Source organism: Triticum dicoccoides, chromosome 5A, assembly GCF_002162155.2.
Source record: "Triticum dicoccoides isolate Atlit2015 ecotype Zavitan chromosome 5A, WEW_v2.0, whole genome shotgun sequence".
In the NCBI taxonomy this organism is placed as follows: domain Eukaryota; kingdom Viridiplantae; phylum Streptophyta; class Magnoliopsida; order Poales; family Poaceae; genus Triticum; species Triticum dicoccoides.
The window spans coordinates 259,579,625-259,589,079 of record NC_041388.1 but is presented as its reverse complement, the minus strand read 5'-3'; positions in this window follow the sequence as shown (position 1 = coordinate 259,589,079).

The following is a 9,455-nucleotide window of genomic DNA, read 5'->3' as shown; positions in this document are numbered from 1 at the left end:
CGAGGTGCAGGTCGACTACAACCTTCTCCTTAGGAGCTGCGCCACAAGTATAACGTACGCTCCATCCCTATCTGCAAGGGCGACGAGGTGCAGGTCGACCGCGACCTTCTTCTTCGAGCTATGCCACAAATACAATGTGCGCTCCATCACCATCCGCAAGGACGATGAGGTGCAGGTCGACTGCAACCTTCTCCTTTGGAGCTACGCCACAAATACAACGTGCGCTCCATCCCTGTCCACAGGGACGACGAGGCGCAGGTCGATTGAAGTCTTCACTTCAGGGTTACATCTCAAAGAGCAAATTCCACGCGAAGGCAAATACAAGCATATCCAGAAATAAACCAAGTTCAGATAGATCCTAAAAGTTCCAGGCAACAGATCAAAAGTATTCGAGCATCAAGCCCGAAGGAGTTTAGCGGTTACATAATCACTCGGCATTCCGAGGCAAATAAAGGTGGAGCATAATGTTTTTCGGTCTCGCGTCAGGAGAAGGACTGGCTGGGTCGCAGAAACTGTCAAGGTCTATGTTGTCTGCAATACGAGTGGTGGCTTCAAGGAAAGTGTCCATGAAGGACTGGAAAGTGTGTCTCTTGGTGTTAGCAACCTTGAGTTCCGCCAGCTTGTCTTCTTTGACGTCTTTGCAGGGCACTCGGACCAGGGACAACGCAACATCAGCGCCACAACGAGCGGATGACTTCTTCCATTCTTGCACTCGGTCGGGGATTTGATTCAGTCGAGCCATCAGGGACTCAAGATCTTGGGACAGTTCCGCCTGAGGCCAGAGTTTAGCATCAACCCGAGTCATCGCCGCTTTCAGGCGGGCAGGATAAGTAACCACGCTGTCCATGCGAGATTCCAACCGCAGCACATTCATCGCAACATCATCCTTGACTGGACAGTTTATGGGGTCAAGACCCGTCTTGACCCGCCCAGTTTCCGCTTCAAAGTCTAGACAAAACTCTGCACAGTCGAGTGAATGGTGAGTCGACGATATAATTAGACTTGACAGTCGACAGAAACAAAGTCAGTCAACCATCAGTACCTTCAAGGTTTAAGACCAGCTTTGCAGCAAGCTGGCCCAGATAAGACTCCAACTCGCCCTTCTTAACTCTGAGGCTCCCAAGCTCGTCACTCAGCTTGTCCTTGTCCTTCTTCAGTCGCTCAACCTCCCGATTGGCATCAGAAACATCAGTCTTCAGTTTGGTATTCTCTTCTTCTAGCTTGTCGACCAAAGCAAGCTTCTTGACGGCAAGCGCAGTTTTCTCTCGCGCTTCCTTCTGTGCAGCAGCAAGATCCAGATCCTTCTTCTCCAAAGCCTGCTTCATTTTCTCTAAAGAAATAACATTCTTCAGACGGGCTTGGAGTTGACGGTTTTCACTACGTACATCTGCTCGAGTGGAGTCACTCGGTTAAAAAAAACGGAAAGGAAAAGTGCCAGCAACAGTAAGATAAACAGTTCATGATCAGTTACCTCCCATGGCAGCTACTTCATCGCGAACAGTCTTGAGATTCTTTTTGGCCAATTCCAGATCAAGGTTGAGGCTGATTTGTTGCTGGTTCAGTGTAGAGAGTTGAGCACAAAGATCACAAGATTTCTGCGGCCAACACATAAGACTTGTCAGTCGACTGAAATGAAAGACATCACTGTGACAACTACTCCAAGACTACCATAAAAAAAGAGGTTTAGATTCTCAGACCACAGTCGACTGCCCGCGGTCAACTATGGTCTCGGGGACTACACCCAGTGGGTGCACTTAGCGTGCCCCCACTGGTTTTCTTTCCACTCGGCATGGTCCGCCCTGTTGGAAATATGCCCTAGAGGCAATAATAAAAGCATTATTATTATATTTCCTTATTCATGATAATTGTCTTTATTCATGCTATAATTGTGTTATCCGGAAATCGTAATACGTGTGAATAACAGACACCAACATGTCCCTAGTAAGGCTCTAGTTGACTAGCTCGTTGATCAACAGATAGTCATGGTTTCCTGACTATGGACATTGGATGTCATTGATAACGAGATCACATCATTAGGAGAATGATGTGATGGACAAGACCCAATTCTAAACATAGCACAAGATCGCATAGTTCGTTTGCTAGAGTTTTTCCAATGTCAAGTATCTTTTCCTTAGACCATGAGATCGTGTAACTCCCGGATACCGTAGGAGTGCTTTGGGTATACCAAACGTCACAACGTAACTGGGTGACTATAAAGGTAGACTACGGGTATCTCCGAAAGTGTCTGTTGGGTTGACATGGATCAAGACTGGGATTTGTCACTCCGTATGACGGAGAGGTATCACTGGGCCCACTCGGTAATGCATCATCATAATGAGCTCAAAGTGACCAAGTGTCTGGTCACGGGATCATGCATTACGGTACGAGTAAAGTGACTTGCCGGTAACGAGATTGAACGAGGTATTGGGATACCGACGATCGAATCTCGGGTAAGTAACATATCGATTGACGAAGGGAATTGCATACGGGGTTGATTGAATCCTCGACATCGTGGTTCATCCGATGAGATCATCGTGGAGCATGCAGGAGCCAACATGGGTATCCAGATCCCGCTGTTGGTTATTGACCGGAGAGTCGTCTCGGTCATGTCTGCTTGTCTCTCGAACCCGTAGGGTCTACACACTTAAGGTTCGGTGACGCTAGGGTTGTGAAGATATGTATATGCAGTAACCCGAATGTTGTTCGGAGTCCCGGATGAGATCCCGGACGTCACGAGGAGTTCCGGAATGGTCCGGAGGTAAAGAATTATATATAGGAAGTGCTGTTTCGGCCATCGGGACAAGTTTCGGGGTCACCGGTATTGTACTGGGACCACCAAAAGGGTCCCGGGGGTCCACCGGGTGGGGCCACCTATCCCGGGGGGCCCCATGGGCTGAAGTGGGAGGGAACCCAGCCCAAAGTGGGCTGGGGCGCCACTCCCCTAGGGCCCATGCGGCTGGGGTTGAGGGGAAACCCTAAAGGGGGCGCCCCCTTGCTTGGGGGGCAAGCCCCCCACCCTTGGCCGCCGCCCCCCAGTAGATTCCATCTACTAGGGCCGGCGCCCCCCCTAGCACCCCTATATATAGTGGGGGAGAGGAGGGACTTCATACACCAGCCCCTGGCGCCTCCCTCTCTCCCCGTTACGTCTCTCTCTCGTAGTATAGGCGAAGCCCTGCTACTGTGACGCCCTGCATCCACCACCACGCCGTCGTGCTGCTGGATCTTCATCAACCTCTCCTTCCCCCTTGCTGGATCAAAAAGGAGGAGACGTCTCCCGTCCCGTACGTGTGTTGATCGCGGAGGTGCCGTCCGTTCGGCGCTTGGTCATCGGTGATTTGGATCACGTCGTGTTCGACTACATCATCACCGTTCTTTGAACGCTTCCGCACGCGATCTACAAAGGTATGTAGATGCATCTGATGACTCGTTGCTAGATGAACTCCTAGATGGATCTTGGTGAAACGAGTAGGAATTTTTTTGTTTTCTGCAACGTTCCCCAACAGTGGCATCATGAGCTAGGTCTATGCGTAGTTCTTCTTGCGCGAGTAGAACACAATTTGTTGTGGGCGTAGATCTATCAACTTTCTTGCCGCTACTAGTCTTTTCTTGCTTCAGCGGCATTGTGGGATGAAGCGGCCCGGACCAACCTTACACGTACGCTTACGTGAGACCGGTTCCACCGACTAACATGCACTAGTTGCATAAGGTGGCTGGCAGGTGTCTGTCTCTCCCACTTTAGTTGGAGCGGATTCGATGAACAGGGTCCTTATGAAGGGTAAATAGAAGTTGACAAATCACGTTGTGGCTTTAACGTAGGTAAGAAGTCGTTCTTGCTAGAACCCTAATTCAGCCACGTAAAACTTGCAACAACAATTAGAGGACGTCTAACTTGTTTTTGCAGCAAGTGGTTTGTGATATGATATGGCCAAAGTTGTGATGAATGATGAATGATCTATATGTGATGTATGAGATGTTCATGCTATTGTAATAGAAATCACGACTTGCATGTCGATGAGTATGACAACCGGCAGGAGCCATAGGAGTTGTCTTTATTCTTTTATATGACCCGCGTGTCATTGAGAAACGCCATGTAAATTACTTTACTTTATTGCTAAACGCGTTAGCCATAGTAGTAGAAGTAATAGTTGGCGAGCAACTTCATGGAGACACGATGATGGAGATCATGATGATGGAGATCATGGTGTCAAGCCGGTGACAAGATGATCATGGAGCCCCAAGATGGAGATCAAAGGAGCTATGTGATATTGGCCATATCATGTCACGTTTATTATTTGATTGCATGTGATGTTTATCATGTTTTGCATCTTGTTTACTTAGAACGACGGTAGTAAATAAGATGATCCCTCATAATAATTTCAAGAAGTGTTCCCCCTAACAGTGCACCGTTGCGACAGTTCGTTGTTTCAAAACACCACGTGATGATCGGGTGTTTTATTCAGACGTTCACATACAACGGGTGTAAGACAGATTTACACATGCAAACACTTAGGTTGACTTGACGAGCCTAGCATGTACAGACATGGCCTCGGAACACAGAAGACCGAAAGGTCGAGCATGAGTCGTATAGAAGATACGATCAACATGAAGATGTTCACCGATGTTGACTAGTCCATCTCACGTGATGATCGGACACGGCCTAGTTAACTCGGATCATGTAATACTTAGATGACTAGAGGGATGTCTAATCTAAGTGGGAGTTCATTAATAATTTGATTAGATGAACTTAATTATCATGAACTTAGTCTAAAATATTTTACAATATGTCTTGTAGATCAAATGGCCCACGTAGTCCTCAACTTCAACGCATTCCTAGAGAAAACCAAGCTGAAAGACGATGGCAGCAACTATACGGACTGGGTCCGGAACCTGAGGATCATCCTCATAGCTGCCAAGAAAGATTATGTCCTACAAGCACCGCTAGGTGAAGCTCCCGTCCCACAGAACCAAGACGTTATGAACGCTTGGCAGACACGTGTTGACGACTACTCCCTTGTTCAGTGCGGCATGCTTTACAGCTTAGAGCTGGGGCTCCAAAAGCGTTTTGAGAGACATGGAGCATATGAGATGTTCGAAGAGCTGAAAATGGTTTTTCAAGCTCATGCCCGGATCGAGAGATATGAAGTCTCCGATAAGTTCTTCAGCTGTAAGATGGAGGAAAATAGTTCTGTCAGTGAGCACATACTCACTATGTCTGGGTTACATAATCGCTTGTCTCAGCTGGGAGTTAATCTCCCGGATGATGCGGTCATTGACAGAATCCTCCAGTCGCTTCCACCAAGCTACAAGAGCTTTGTGATGAACTTCAACATGCAGGGGATGCAAAAGACCATTCCTGAGTTGTTCTCAATGCTGAAATCAGCGGAGGTAGAAGTCAAGAAGGAACATCAAGTGTTGATGGTCAATAAAACCACTAAGTTCAAGAAAGGCAAGGGTAAAAAGAACTTCAAGAAGGACGGCAAGGAGGTTGCCGCGCCCGGCAAGCAAGCTGCCGGGAAGAAGCCAAAGAATGGACCCAAGCCCGAGACTAAGTGCTTTTATTGCAAGGGAAGCGGTCACTGGAAGCGGAACTGCCCTAAATACTTAGCAGACAAGAAGGCCGGCAAAACAAAAGGTATATGTGATATACATGTAATTGATGTGTACCTTACTAGTGTCCGTAGTAGCTCCTGGGTATTTGATACCGGTGCAGTTGCTCACATTTGTAACTCAAAGCAGGGGCTGCTGATTAAGCGGAAACTGGCAAAGGACGAGGTGACGATGCGCGTCGGGAATGGTTCCAAGGTCAATGTGATCGCCGTCGGCACGCTGCCTCTATATCGACCTTCGGGATTAGTTTTAAACCTTAATAATTGTTATTTAGTGCCAGCTTTGAGCATGAACATTGTATCGAGATCTCGTTTAATTCGAGATGGCTACTCATTTAAATCCGAGAATAATGGTTGTTCTATTTATATGAGAGATATGTTTTATGGTCATGCTCCTATGGTGAATGGTTTATTCTTTGTGAATCTCGAACGTAATACTACACATGTTCATAATGTGAGTACCAAAAGATGTAAAGTTGATAATGATAGTCCCACATACTTGTGGCACTGCCGCCTTGGTCACATAGGTGTCAAACGCATGAAGAAGCTCCATGCAGATGGACTTTTAGAGTCTCTTGATTATGAATCATTTGACACGTGCGAACCATGCCTCATGGGTAAGATGACCAAGACTCCGTTCTCAGGAACAATGGAGCGAGCAACCAACTTATTGGAAATCATACATACTGATGTATGCAGTCCAATGAGTGTTGAGGCTCGCGGTGGCTATCGTTATGTTCTCACGCTCACTGATGATTTAAGTAGATATGGGTATATCTACTTAATGAAACACAAGTCTGAAACCTTTGAAAAGTTCAAGGAATTCCAGAGTGAGGTTGAAAATCAACGTGAAATCAAGTTTCTACGATCAGATCGTGGAGGAGAATACTTGAGTCACGAGTTTGGCACACACTTAAGAAAATGTGGAATAGTTTCACAACTCACGCCGCCTGGAACACCTCAGCGTAACGGTGTGTCCGAACGTCGTAATCGCACTCTATTAGATATGGTGCGATCTATGATGTCTCTTACCGATTTACCGCTATCTTTTTGGGGCTATGCTTTAGAGACTGCTGCATTCACTTTAAATAGGGCTCCGTCGAAATCCATTGAGACGACACCGTATGAATTATGGTTTGGGAAGAAACCTAAGCTGTCGTTTCTAAAAGTTTGGGGATGCGATGCTTATGTCAAGAAACTTCAACCTGAAAAGCTCGAACCCAAGTCGGAAAAATGCGTCTTCATAGGATACCCAAAAGAAACTATTGGGTACACCTTCTACCTCAGATCCGAAGGCAAGATCTTTGTTGCCAAGAATGGGTCCTTTCTAGAGAAAGAGTTTCTCTCAAAAGAAGTAAGTGGGAGGAAAGTAGAGCTTGATGAAGTATTACCTCTTGAACCGGAAAATGGCGCAACTCAAGAAAATGTTCCTGAGGTGCCTGCACCGACTAGAGAGGAAGTTAATGATAATGATCAAGATACTTCTGATCAAGCTCCTACTGAAATTCGAAGGTCCACAAGGACACGTTCCGCACCAGAGTGGTACGGCAACCCTGTCTTGGAAATCATGTTGTTAGACAACGGTGAACCTTCGAACTATGAAGAAGCGATGGCGGTCCCGGATTCCGACAAATGGCTAGAAGCCATGAAATCCGAGATAGGATCCATGTATGAAAATGAAGTATGGACTTTGACTGACTTGCCCGTTGAACGGCGAGCCATAGAAAATAAATGGATCTTTAAGAAGAAGACAGACGCGGATGGTAATGTGACCATCTATAAAGCTCGGCTTGTCGCTAAGGGTTATCGACAAGTTCAAGGGGTTGGCTACGATGAGACTTCTCACCGGTAGCGAAGCTAAAGTCCGTCCGAATCATGTTAGCAATTGCCGCATTCTACGATTATGAGATATGGAAAATGGATGTCAAAACGGCATTCCTTAATGGTTTCCTTAAGGAAGAATTGTATATGATGCAGCCGGAAGGTTTTGTCGATCCTAAGAATGCTGACAAGATGTGCAAGCTCCAACGCTCGATTTATGAGCTGGTGCAAGCATCTCGGAGTTGGAACATTCGCTTTGATGAGATGATCAAAGCGTTTGGGTTTACGCAGACTTATGGAGAAGCCTACGTTTACAAGAAAGTGAGTGGGAGCTCTGTAGCATTTCTCATATTATATGTAGATGACATACTATTGATGGGAAATGATATAGAACTCTTGGACAACATCAAGGCCTACTTGAATAAGAGTTTTTCAATGAAGGACCTTGGAGAAGCTGCTTATATATTAGGCATCAAAATCTATAGAGATAGATCGAGACGCCTCATAGGTCTTTCACAAAGCACATACCTTGATAAGATATTGAAGAAGTTCAATATGGATCAATCTAAGAAGGGGTTCTTGCCTGTGTTACAAGGTATGAAATTGAGCTCAGCTCAATGTCCGACCACGGCAGAAGATATAGAAGAGATGAGCGTCATCCCCTATGCATCAGCCATAGGTTCTATTATGTATGCCATGCTGTGTACCAGACCTGATGTAAACCTTGCCGTAAGTTTGGTAGGCAGGTACCAAAGTAATCCCGGCAAGGAACACTGGACAGCGGTCAAGAATATCCTGAAGTACCTGAAAAGGACTAAGGAAATATTTCTCGTTTATGGAGGTGACGAAGAGCTCGTCGTAAAGGGTTACGTCGACGCTAGCTTCGACACAGATCTGGATGACTCTAAGTCACAAACCGGATATATTTTGAATGGTGGGGCAGTAAGCTGGTGCAGTTGCAAGCAAAGCGTCGTGGCGGGATCTACATGTGAAGCGGAGTACATGGCAGCCTCGGAGGCAGCACATGAAGCAATATGGGTGAAGGAGTTCATCACCGACCTAGGAGTCATACCCAATGCGTCGGGGCCAATCAAACTTTTCTGTGACAACACTGGAGCTATTGCACTTGCCAAGGAGCCCATGTTTCACAAGAAGACACGGCACATCAAGCGTCGCTTCAACTCCATTCGTGAAAATGTTCAAAATGGAGACATAGATATTTGTAAAGTACATACGGACCTGAATGTAGCAGATCCGTTGACTAAACCTCTCCCTAGAGCAAAACATGATCAACACCAGAATTCCATGGGTGTTCGATTCATCACAATGTAACTAGATTATTGACTCTAGTGCAAGTGGGAGATTGTTGGAAATATGCCCTAGAGGCAATAATAAAAGCATTATTATTATATTTCCTTATTCATGATAATTGTCTCTATTCATGCTATAATTGTGTTATCCGGAAATCATAATACATGTGTGAATAACAGACACCAACATGTCCCTAGTAAGCCTCTAGTTGACTAGCTCGTTGATCAACAGATAGTCATGGTTTCCTGACTATGGACATTGGATGTCATTGATAACGAGATCACATCATTAGGAGAATGATGTGATGGACAAGACCCAATTCTAAACATAGCACAAGATCGCATAGTTCGTTTGCTAGAGTTTTTCCAATGTCAAGTATCTTTTCCTTAGACCATGAGATCGTGTAACTCCCGGATACCGTAGGAGTGCTTTGGGTATACCAAACGTCACAACGTAACTGGGTGACTATAAAGGTAGACTACGGGTATCTCCGAAAGTGTCTGTTGGGTTGACATGGATCAAGACTGGGATTTGTCACTCCGTATGATGGAGAGGTATCACTGGGCCCACTCGGTAATGCATCATCATAATGAGCTCAAAGTGACCAAGTGTCTGGTCATGGGATCATGCATTACGGTACGAGTAAAGTGACTTGCCGGTAACGAGATTGAACGAGGTATTGGGATACCGACGATCGAATCTCGGGTAAGTAACATA